Source organism: Lathyrus oleraceus, chromosome 1 (genome assembly GCF_024323335.1).
Source record: "Lathyrus oleraceus cultivar Zhongwan6 chromosome 1, CAAS_Psat_ZW6_1.0, whole genome shotgun sequence".
NCBI lineage: Eukaryota > Viridiplantae > Streptophyta > Magnoliopsida > Fabales > Fabaceae > Lathyrus > Lathyrus oleraceus.
The window spans coordinates 7,337,088-7,350,818 of NC_066579.1; positions in this window are offsets into that span (position 1 = coordinate 7,337,088).

Below are 13,731 nucleotides of genomic sequence, written 5' to 3' on the forward strand. Positions count from 1 at the left end.
TAGTCAACCCCGTGAATTTGTTTATAACCTTTTGCAACCAGTCTTGCCTTATAGGTATGTACCTTACCATCCATGTCAGTCTTCTTTTTGAAGACCCACTTGCATCCTATAGGGTTAACTCCTACAGGAGGCTCTACCAAGGTCCAAACTTGGTTTGTGTACATGGAATCCATTTCAGATTTCATGGCTTCTAGACACTTCTAAGACTCGGGACCAATTATGGCCTCTTGGTAGGTCACATGCTCATCTTGATCCATGAGTAATACATCACCTTGATCAGTTATGAGATATCCATATCTCTCAGGTAGGTGACGTATCCTGCTTGACCTACGCTGGTCTTGTTCTATTTGAGCAGGTTCCTCTTCCACAACTACTTGTGTTTCCTACTCTAATTCCTCCATAGGTGTATCAATGCTTTGTGATTCTTGAATTTCTTCAAGCTCTACTTTCCTCCCACTGATTCCTTTGGAAATAAAATCCTTTTCTAGGAAAACTCCAGTTCGAGCGACAAACACTTTGCCCTCAGAAGGATTGTAGAAGTAATACCCTCTTGTTTCTTTAGGATACCCCACAGATAAGCATTTGTCAGATTTGGGCTCAAGCTTAGTTGAAATTTATTGTTTCACATACACTTCGCAACCTCAAATCTTCATGTAAGACATATGTGGTTTCTTACCACTCCATATCTCATATGGTGTCTTCTCAACCTTTTTGGATGGAACACGGTTAAGTGTGTAACCTGCTGTCAATAGTGCATGTCCCCAAAAGGAGTTTGGAAGATCGGCGTGACTCATCATGGATCGGACCATGTCTAACAGGGTTCAATTTCTTCTCTCAGATACACCATTCCATTGGGGTGTTCCAAGAGGAGTGAGTTGGGATAGGATCCCACACTCTTTCAGATGGTCATCAAACTCTAGGCTTAAATACTCACCACCTCGATCTGATCGAAGAGTTTTAATATTCTTACCTAGTTGGTTTTATACTTCATTCTTGAATTCCTTGAAATTTTCAAAGGACTCTAATTTGTGTTTCATTAAATACACATAACCATATCTACTGAAATCATCAGTAAATGTGATGAAGTACTGAAAACCTCCTCTGGTCGGTATGTTCAGTGGTCCACATAAATTAGTATGTATGAGGGTCAAAATATCATTAGCTCTTTCACCTTTTCCTGTGAATGAAGACTTTGTCATCTTTCCAATTAAACAAGATCTGCATGTCTCATATGATTCATAATCAAAAGAGTCCAAGAGTCCATCTTTATGGAGTTTGGAAATGTGTTTCTCATTTATGTGGCCTAATCGACAATGCCAAAGGTAAGTTGGATTTAACTCATTAGGTTGCATCCTTTTAGTATTAATGTTATAAAAAGGCATTTCAAGATCAAGGACATACAGTCCATTGTTCATTTGTGCAGTAGCATAGAATATATCATTCAAATAAATTGAGCAACAATTATTCTTTATTATAAATGAAAAACCAAACTTGTCCAAACAAGAAACGAAAATAATATTCCTGCTAATTGCAGGTACATAATAACAGTTCTCTAATTGAATTATTAAACCACTAGGTAAACTCAATACATAAGTTCCTACGGCTAAAGCAGCAACCTTTGCTCCATTTCCAACTCGTAGGTCAACTTCACCTTTTGCCAAATCTCTACTCCTTTTTAGCCCCTACAGATTGATACAAATGTGAGAACCGCATCTAGTATCTAATACCCATGATGTAGAAATAGATAAATTAATTTCAATAACAAAAATACCTGAAGTTGAAGTCTCTACTCCATTCTTCTTATCTTCCAGGTACTTTGGGCAGTTTCTCTTCCAGTGTCCGGTCTTACCGCAATGGAAGCAGGTGCCTTCCTTTGCTATGCCTCCACTAGGCTTCAAAGCAGCAACAGTGGGTTTGGGTTTGGCAACTTCGTTGCCTTTCCCTTTATCACCCTGCTTGGTGGGTCTCTTGTTTTGTCTCTTTCCATTTCCGATCATCAGAATGGACTTCCCTTTTGACTTCAGCTTCTGCTCAGCAGTTCTTAACATGGCTAGAAGTTCAGGAAGAGATTTATCCATATCATTCATATTGAAATTTAGGACAAATTAACTGAATCTATCTGGCAACGATTGCAAGATCAAATCAGTCGCAAGTTCCTTTCCGAGGGGAAAACACAACCTCTCAAAGTTTTCCACATACCCAATCATCTTAAGCACATGGGGACCTACAGGGGCTCCCTTAGCTAACTTTCCTTGAAAAGGGGCTTTTGAAACTTCAAACCTTTCATGCCTTGCTTGCTCTTGATAGAGCATCTTCAGGTGTTCGATCATATCAAACGCTGCCATGTTCTCATGTTGCTTTTGTAACTCTGAGTTCATGGTAGCTAGCATGAGACAAGCAGTTTCATTGGCATCATCGACATGCTTCTTATAAGCATCTCTTTCTGCCTTAGGTGCAGAACTAGGAGGTTCCTCTTCAGAAACAGGTTTCTCCATGACATACAACTTTTTATCATGTTTGAGGACAATCCTCAGATTTCGTTGCCAATCCAGAAAATTTGTCCCAGACAATTTTTCCTTGTCAATGATTGATCGCAAAATGTTGTTAGAGGTGTTTGTTGTCATGGTAATCTACATGAAAATAATGAAAATATATGCATCAATAACATATTTAATTAGGCCTTTAATTAAATATGCTCCCACTATTTTACTCAAAACAAATGACCCTTACCATTTGATTCGGAAAATCCCGTTGGAAGATTTTCTAGTGGGTCGAGATCCACATTTCACTTTGTTTTAAGTCCGCGTAGGTGGATTACACAAAACTAGGTTATTTAGGTAGGAACTCCTTCCAATTGTATCTAATACAACTCTCAAATATTTTAGTTGGGTGAATAATTCCTTATTCCAATCCATCACATGGATCATTTCCAACTCTTGCTTCTAAACATATATAATCTTATTATAATTTGTTTAGTTAAGTTTGACCCATTATTTTAGCAATTGGATATTACAATTATCCCATCGCACCTTACTAATATATAACATGCACCTCGCGTAGGCGAAACCTACATTATCCGATACTAGTCTTGATGAATGCTAAAACTTGGAAAACATAAACTTAATATTTAATTTGAGGGAATTTGCAATTATTCTGATCTCACCGGCTTATTTATCATATAAATCGTCTCTCACATACATCAACATACATTCACATGCATCAACATACATAATGAAACAGTTATGGCCCCTAGCGCAATTGTTCTCCCAAGTCAACGAGAGAACCTAAGCTAACCTAATAACGATCTAAGCTTCTCCAAGCAAGATCTTCAAGGTTGTCCTCCTTTGATATTGAATTCTTCTCTTTCTTCATAACATTACGTTACATAAAAGAAACTCATTTTACATACGAGGGAGTGAGATGAGAAAAGAAGTTATATTAAGAGATTAAAAGAGAGGCACGACACGCAGATCGTATTTTAAAAACCCAAAACAAAATAAAGGAAAACTAAGGCCATAACCAATCACCACAAGACAATAATAATAAACACGTTATTATTATTAATTTTAATTCTTTTAATTAATTAAAACCAAATTAAATTTCGGCGACCGATCACACTATGCAGAGTTAGCTGGGGGTCCGCTGCCCGGTCAGCGGACGGGGGTCAAGGGGGGAAGCGCCCCCTTGCGGGGTTGAAGGGGAAGCGCCCCTGGCCAAAAAATTTAATGAACAATTCATTTGAAATCGACGTCATTTTTCGCATCAACACTTGATACTTTAAAGCACAACTCTTGCGCAGTCACAATCCTAATCGCATAACTCTTTGACAACATAACCCTTGTGCCATCATTAACCCTAATGCACCAATTTCATACCGTCAAACACACCTCGATTGTTGATTCAGTATGATTGATCAACACGTCATTGCTTAACCATACTTATGTCGGATCAAGAAGCAAACGACCATTGATCGCTCAAAGGAAAACAACCATTAAGTGTTTGAATGAACGAAACAGAAACAGTATATCATATATACCGTATTTTGCATCAGGATTACTAATATCATATATATAACTTGATCGATCTCAATTGCATAACCTATGGACGATCAATGTATCGCTGCTTCACCATACTAATGTCGGATTCCGAAGCATAGTCGACATCAATCATCCAAATCGTACACACATGATGCCAAATTTAATTACTCGTTTATTCTTTGATTCATTATGTCTTTTAATCGTATTAATACATGAAATACAGAAAATAAACATCTATCAGATGCATGGTTTCGTAAGTGGCTCTGATACCACTGAAGGAGAAGAGTGATCCAAAGCGCAGCGGAATTTAAAATGTCTCCTTTAGTGATCCTTACAAATGGGCATGATCAGTGATAAAATCGTTACCTCTTGTGGCGATTGTAACCTTTGATGCAGATCTACGGAGCGATCACGAACGTTGAACGATGATAACGCCTCTACTCAGTCCACACGAACGGATTCCTTCAATCTCAGTGCTAGCTGCTATGAATGAAGGATTTGAGTAAGAGAGAGAGAGAGAGAGAGAGAGAGAGAGAGAGAGAGAGAGAGAGAGAGAGAGAGAGAGAGAGAGAGAGAGAGAGAGAGAGAGAAACGAAATTGCGACTGCACCAATGCTTCTACATAGGGGTTCTATTTATAGAACCACTTGTGTGGGCTGCAAGCTAAAAATCCCACTCAAGTGTATGTGGCCCATATATTATAATATGCCAAAATCACTTAAGCGCGTGGTACCTTACCATATTTCGTATTCTACTTAAGTACACTGTACCTTACGATGTTCTACTAGTCACTTAAGGGCACCGTACATTACGGTATTTCTTAGTTACTCTATCTCTCATCAATCTGTCCTTTTGTGTGTGACCCTGTAGGTTTATGCGGCATTGGCCATTATATTAAATCACGTATTTAACATAATAAACAGTGAGCGGTATCTAGCAACACATCACTGCTACCCAAGACACGAAAATGTCATGTGATCTGACAAATCCTTTGTGATAATACTTATGTGTACAATTACCTTTTTGCCCTTATGTCTATATTGAACATAAGGCATAGACCGTGTCATCCTTGTCCATTTCAATATTTGGCCCATAGACATTTATCATGTTACGCAGGATGGGAAAATTCCATCTAGGTCACTCATGTCCCTTAGCATGCTTCGTGGAGTACCCATCAACTGTCTTTATGGTCATCTAGTTACGGACAATGTTTGATCAACAATAAGGCACTCGACTCTACATCTAGGGTCCATAGTGGTTTTAGGTCGAAGGGTGGCATACACCATTATCACCATGAGAATAACTTTTGACACTTTGCATAACATTCTATTTAGTATTCTCATAGCGGGTCAATCCAGTATAAATATTACTCTTAATATTCATACCTATGTTTAAGACTTGATAACTCCTTATCCATGATCCATGAGACGTGATCATCAGTCTATATACATAATAGTCTTAATGCTTTAATGTTATCCCACTTCACAATAAAGCTCGATTATGGATACTTTAAGAATAGTGTTCTTATGTTTAATGTGGTCTCATGATTAAGTCACACTTGATACATTAAACGAACTATCTATTCTAGGGACTTTATTAGACAAACATAATAGAGAAAAAGCCTTTTATTATTAATAAATAATTCGATACAAGTACCAAAAGTATTGGCCTCTAGGGCTTACACCAACATTAACGAGATAGCTGAAACTAGGCATTAATCCTAAACACAGCGAGAGCGCTTTAGGATTAATTAGACTTTATTTATATTCAAAAATTACTTTTAAGTTCAAAATGAGACCGCGAGAGCCAAGCATTCTGGTTTAGGAGTATGGTCAGAGTCAGTAAAAACGAGAGTGTGAGACTAAATCCTTTCTATAAATAACTTCTACTAAAGAATATTTTGACCAATAAGATTACACCAACTATCTATCGAATCCCCGAAGTTTGATGCGTTACATACCGATATCCCTTTATCGCATATCTTTATTAATCTTCTATTTACGTTATAGTTATTTCTCTTTTTCCCTCCAATCTTAGAACGATCATCAGCCTTAGATTTACATAGCAAAATTAGACCACGATACGTTCGATTATTAGTCCTTGTGGGTTCGATAATCTTTAAAATAACGTGATAGGACTGTGCACTTGCAGTCACGATTCCCATAGACTTACTAAGTCGCGATCAATAATGGCTTCCTAGATATCATGGAATATCCTCAGTGGTTCTCTAATATTGTTCTTGTTCCAAAGAAGGGTGGGAAAGTTTGAATATGTGTAGACTACCATGATCTTAACAAAGCTAACCCAAAGGATGCCTTTCCTTTGCCATATATTGATGTTTTGGTAGATAACACAACTTAACATTCAGTCTTTTCTTTCATCGACGATTTCTCAGGGTATAATCTAATCAAGATGGCTCTAGCTGATATGGATAAAACAACTTTCATCACATCCTGGGGAACTTACTACTATAAAGTCGTGCCTTTTTGTTTGAAAAGCGCATGTATGATGACTCTTTTCCATGACGTGATCCACAAGGAGATTGAAGTGTATGTCGCTGATATGATTGATAAGTCCAAGACTGAAGACAATCACTTAGACCATTTAAGGAAGTTATTTGCCAGACTCCTAAAATTCCAGTTAACGTTGAATCCTGCTAAGTGCACTTTTAGAGTCCATTTTGGAAAGTTGTTGGGGTTTATAGTGAGTCAAAGAGGTATTGAGGTTGATCTAGATAAAGTACGAGCCATTTAAGACATACCAGCTCCCAGAACTGAGAAAGAGGTCTGAGGTTTCCTTGGATGTCTAAATTACATATACTGGTTCATCTCGCATCTAACGGTTACCTGTGAACCAATATTCAAAATTTTTAGAAAAGATCAAGCGGTCTGGTGGAATGATAATTGACAAGAAGCCTTTGACAAGATAAAAAAGTATTTACAAGAACCATCGATATTTAGACCACCGGTTCCTGGTAGGCCTTTAATCATGTATCTCACTATTCTAGATGAATCAATGGGTTGTGTTTTTGGTCAGCATGACGACATGGACTATAAAGAACATGAAATCTATTACTTGAGTAAGAAGTTTACTGATTGTGAGACCAGATACTCATTGTTGGAAAAGACTTTATATGCTCTAGCTTGGGCAGCTCGACGCCTGAGACAGTATATGGTTTTCCATACTACTTTTTTGATATCCAAAATGGATCCAATAAAGTACATTTTTGAGAAGCTCGCTGTTAATGGAAAGATTTCCCGGTGGAAAATGCTGCTAACTGAGTATGACATCAAGTCTATGACTCAAAACCCCATCAAGGGAGTGTCTTGTCTGACTACCTTACCCATCAACCTGTGGAGGGTTACTAGCCTATCAAGTTTGACTTTCCCGGCGAGGACATCATGTTCATCGGAGACTACAATATTCCAGGCCCAGACGAAGGAACCGAACCAGGAGCACGATGGACGCTCGTGTTCGATGGTGCCTCTAATGCTAAAGGTTGTGTAATAGGAGCATTTATTACATCTTCGATTGGTTTTCATATTCCATTCACCACCAAACTTTTCTTTGATTGCACAAATAATATGGTAGAATGTGAAGCGTGCATCTACGGTATTGAAGCATCCATCGACTTAAGAATCAAGATTCTTGAAGTGTTTGGAGATTTTTCTTTGGTAATCAGTCAAGTCCGAGGAGATTGGGAAACTCGGGATAAAAAGTTGGTCCTATATAGAGAACACATCGTAAAGTTGATTCCCTATTTTGAAGAAATCATTTTCCATTAAATTCTGAGGGAAGCAAATTAGTTGGTCGATGCTCTTGTAACTCTTGCATCCATGTTTAAAGTCAAATGGAGAAATGAAGCACCATTTATCCGTATTTACCACTTGGATGAACCAACACATTGTCTAGCAATGAAGGTTGAATCTGACAATAAGCCTTGGTTCTACAACATTAAGAAATATCTAGAAAGACATGAATATCCCGAGAAAGCATCCATAACAGATAGGAAAGATTTGAGAAGATTTTCCAATAAGTTTTTCTTGAACGGGGATGTTTTGTACAAAAGGAGTTATGATTTTATGTTGCTCAGATGCATGGATAGACAAGAAGAGAAGACGATTATAAAATCCATAAATGAAGGTTGTGACGGTGTACATGCTAAAGGGCCCGCAATGGCTAAGAAGATTCTTTGGTTGGATACTATTGGACAACAATGGAGGTGAATTGTTACAACTTCATCAAGAGGTGTCACAAGAGCCAAATATTTGGTGACAAAATCCATGTTCCTCCAACTCCATTGAACGTCTTGACTTCTCCTTGGCCTTTCTCTATGTGGGTCATTGACATGATTGGAATGATCGAGCCGAAATCTTTTAACAATTATCATTTCATTTTTGTTATCATTGACTACTTTACGAAATGGTGGAAGTTGCTTCCTACGCGAACGTCACGAGACAAGTGGTTACTCAATTTAGCAAGATTATTACTGACAATGCTAGTAACCTGAACAACAAGATGATGATGGAGTTGTGTCAAGAGTTTAAAATCGAGCATCACAAATATTCATCATACCGACCCAAGACGAATGGTGACGTGGAAACAGCTGACAAAAATATCAAGAAAATCATCCAGAAGATGGTCAAGACATACAAGGATTTGCATGAGATGCTTCCATTCGCTCTACATGGATATAGAACTTTAGTACGTGCTTCTAATAGGGTAACTCCTTATTCGATAGTATATGGAATGAAGGTGGTTCTACCCATCGAATTTGAAATTGCCTATCTGAGGGTTATCATGGAAGTAGACCTCGATGAAGCTGAATGGGTGAAGTCCGGATATAATCAGTTGAATCTTATTGAAGAAAAGAATTTGACGGCCACTTGCCATGGTCAGTTCTACCAACGGCGCCTCAAGGGAGCTTTTGATTAGAAGTTTCTTCCTCTCTCATTATAAGTCGGTGAACTTGTGATCAAAAGACTTTCTCTCATACACTCCGACCCTCAGGGAAAGTGGACTCCCAACTATGAAGGATCCTTTGTTGTAAAAAAGGCCTTCTTAGGAGGAGCTCTCATCCTCACAATAATAGATAGGGATGACTTGCCAATGTAGATAAACTCATATATAGTCAAAAAGTATTATGCCTAGGATACAAAGCCCGCTAGATTGGTGCTCGTCAAAACTAATCAAGGCAAAAATGGATATCCCGATGGACCAATGTCCATGAAAAAGTTATGGATTAAATAAAAAATAAATAGCCCGCTAAGTTGAAAACCCAAAAGGGAGACTTAGACAAAAATGGCATCCCTGTGGACAAAAGAATAAAAAAAATTTCATGCAAAAGTTAGGGATAAAGGCACTTGACTATATCTTAATATTTCCTTTTGAGTACATTCTCACCCTCAGTTTGACCTCAGGCGGCATCAGATCAGTCTAATCACCGTCAACAAAAGAAAATTATTGAAGCTCAACATTACAATAAATGACAACCAATGTTGTGATTAGTGGAAAGTCAAACAAATTTCCCTTTGCCATTTAATTTGTTTTTCAATTTTTTTTTGCAAATTCCTCTTTAAGGATTTTTGAATCCTTGTACACACTCTACATGTACAAAGTTTCCATTATCAATAAAATTCAGTCATTATTCAGTAAGTTCTCATCGTTTTATTTTTCTGCATTTTGTTTGCAAAATAAATGCCAATCTTGATTGCATAATACCATAAAACTTTGAGAATAATAAAAAGCTAAATCAAAAGAAGAACTATATGCATTGCTTTGACCGTGGAAAACACCTCAGTGCATGAAGGAGTGTGTAGAAGTCATGTTGGTAGAAGAACTTTATCTAGAAAAATACTTAGGGTCAGGTACTATTGTCTGAGTATGCTACAAGATTGTGCATGGCCCGTGAATCATTGTGAGAAATGTCAGATCTATGCTCCCTTCATACATTCTCCTGCTGAGTTATTACATTCATCAATATCCCCTTGGCTTTTTTTCCATTGAGGATCAGATATTCGCGGCCCCTTTCTTTTACCCATACGATAAATAAACTTCCTTATAGTAGCGGTGGATTATTTCACCAAGTGGGTGGAAGTCGGGGTTGTATCCCGAATAATAGTTGAGAGGGTAAGATGCTTTTATTGGAGAAATATCATATATTATTTTGGCCTACCAAGGATCATTGTATCCTATAATGGCACGCAATTTGTGAGCTCATCGGTTATAGAATTTTGCAGGCACCTCAGCATACATACTCGGTTTGTTTCAATTGAGCATCCCTAAGCTAATGACCAAGAAGAAGCAGCAAACAGGATCATCCTATCAGGAATGAATATAAAGTTGGGTGAAGTGAAGGTACTTTGGGTCGAGTATTTGCATGAGATCTTATAGTCTTATCACACTATTCCTCATTTAACCACTAAGGAGACCCCATTTCTAATGGTGTACGGGGTCGATACAGCGATACCAGTAGAAGTCAACTCTCCAACATGGCGTCAAATAAATTTTGATGATAGTCTTAACAAGAAAGGATTAGACAACTCGGTTGACCACATAGAAGAAATCATGAGAATGGCTCATGTGAGAGAATGTGCAGCAAAATAAAGAATGATCGGGAGGTTCAACATTAGAGTCCATCCGAGAAGTTTTCGAGAGGGTGACTTGGTTTTGAAGAAGGTTACAGATACACAAAAGAATGTAAAGCTCGCCCCTAACTAGGAAGGAACTTATCGGATCCGACAACGCTAAATAATGGAGCCTATAAACTTGAGAATTTGGAAGGAATAGAAATACCAAGGGCTTGGAATGTTTCCAACCTAAGGTTACAGTTAACATCATGTAATTCTATTATTAAATAAAATTAGGGGTAGCACTCTTTTCCCTTGCAAGGGAAAGGGTTTTTAATGAGGCACCCTAAATTCATATATTTATGTGTTATCATTTCCATTTTTTTATAGTAAAGTCAAGCTCATCCCATGAGCGATAAACGTGCTAGACATCGTCGATGACCTAATTAAATTGGCCATGTAAATATGAACTTATGGTTGGGTTATGTTAATAAAACTTCTGGCCTAATTAAATTGACCATGTAAATAAGAACCTATGGTCGAGTTATGTTAACAAAATCTTTGACCTAATTAAATTGCACATGTAAATAAGAAGCTTTGGATGGGTTATGTTAATAAAACTTCTGACCTAATTAAATTAGCCATGTAAATAAGAGTATTTTGCTGAGTTATGTTAATAAAACCTCTGACCTAACAAAACCGGTCATGTAAATAAGAACATTTGGTTGGGTTAAGTTAATAAAACCTCTTACCTAACAAAGTCGGTCATGTAAATAAGAACCTTTGACCAAGTTATGTTAATCAAACCTATGAATAAATCGAAGTTTTAAAAGAAGCTCTAAAAAAAATGACTAAACTTATTGATCACCTAATCAAAAAGTCCAAATCATCAACAAGTCAACTAGTTTGAAATCTATGACATAATTAAAGAAGAGTGAATTGATATGCAGCCAGACCGAGTTCTGATGCATACCACTAACACATGAGCCTAGATAACTTAAAGATGTTCCTTGGGCTATATGCAATATCATGGTGAAATAAGCATATGACATAATAATAATAATAATAATAATAATAATAATAATAATAATAATAATAATAATAATAATAATAATATAACCAAAAAAAGGCCTCAAAGAGGCTTAAGAATTGTACTAAAAATAAAACAGACATTATCCGAACATTACGAAAAGCGCATCATCACAGATGGATAACAATAAAAACAAATTAAAACTTAAACATCATGTTGTTCATCCTCTTGAGAGGAAGAGGTAGGATCATCAATCGCCGCATCCTTGGAAACCTTGGCTTCTGGAGAAGCCTCCTTCATATCCATAAGTAGGTCATCCACCACGGTCTTGAAGAAGTCCATCTTAGACACATTGAGGTCAGGCTTGAGGCATAACACTTGAGTTTCATCCCTCTCAAAAGCTTCATCACCAGATGATAGAAGGTCTATTTGGGCGTCTTTCAAGGATTTCTTCTGTGTCTCATTAAGAGCCCGAGCCTGTTCAACATCTCAGACCAAGCCGGATGTGGTCATTTTGAGTTCCAAACAATTAGATTTTATGGTCTCCTTCTGCTTATTCATTTCCAACAGTTGTTTGTTCAATTTTTCCACCTTGTTGGTCTAAACCATAAGGTTGTCCTTCAATTGGGTGATGTCCTTAGTAGGATAGATTTTATTCTGCTCATAATCATCACCGACTTCAAACAGCCCCTGGGTCATAACAACACACCTCATTAAGTAGTCCCCAATGATTTGGGTTAGCTGCTGAGAACCTATAGTTTTCACCTTCTCGACATCTTCTGTTGTATTTAGATGATCATAAAGATACTCCAGACTGTCAAAGTTGTTGGATAAGAACTTGGATTAGATTGTTAGTTACTGCCAAAATCCTGCATCATGGTAGTGATTGCCAAGTCGGCATGACTGACATGGTCACTCAACAGGGTTTTCATCCTCTTGGGAAAACTCGGTTTTGATCCTCTAGAAGGGGGGAAAAGGTGGTCTAAAGCTCTGAAACAAATGGGGTTGCCTTCCTAGCATCTGTTTTCTTTCTTTTAAGAGCTCGGGTCTGGATACCAGACAAGTCTATCTTAGAGGAGGATTATTCTCCTTACTTCAACCATTAGCTTCCTTTGTTTTGTCAGCTTGACATTCATCATTTCAGCTGGAAAAAGAGTAAAAAAAGCTAAGGTCAGAGAGGATAAATAAAAAGATCACCAGAATATAACAAGAGACATATAAGCATTACCTAGGAAATTAGATATTTGTTTCAGATCATCGGTCATGTTTAGTAAATCTCTGACCTTTACTACCCGGAAAACATCTAGAATCGCTAAATACCAGACTTCCAGAGAGTTTAGCTTATCGTAATTAAAGCCAGACACCAGCAATCGGTTATCCGTCCAATAGATCGGAAAACGATGATCTTTGTCTAATGCATACATTACTTAAAACCCTTATAATTGGTCGTGTAGACCTAAAGGAAACTTTTTCCTAGGATTCCACTAAGGGAAATCCAACCTTCTTTATTTGCTCCTTTTAGCTCGAAAAAGGAGAAAACAATGCTAAAGTGGGAAATATGTTCATTGCCTCACAAACGAGTTCAAAAGCTTTAATAAAGCCTTGTTACACAATTGAGAATGAGCAATGTTTAGGGTTTTAAGGATATCAAACTCAAAATCATTAAAAGGGATACTGATCTTAAAATCCTCGATTACCCCTGAATAGAAATAAAAGTCTTTGTCTGATACTCTTTTTGGTCGAGTGATGCAAACACTCTCACCAATCACACATGGCTTCAACACAACATATTCTTCGTTCCCAATTGAAGAAATCTTGATGTTAGATTGGAGTTTTGAAATATAGATATCGTCAAGTATGTTGTAGTCATTGTAGCGGTAAATTCATGACCATCAAGCTATGGATAAGCTAGACGTCAATAAAACTAGAGTCGCCACTGCGCTTTTATTGTTTCCAAGGGAAAAGGGAAAAGTACGAACAAAACCCCAAAAGATAAGAAGTTTTCAAATCAAAACTAATAAAATGCCAGAGATTATAGATAAGGGGGTTGGTTACATAGAGGGAAGGTGTTAGGCACCCAAAGTGTCTTAGGTACT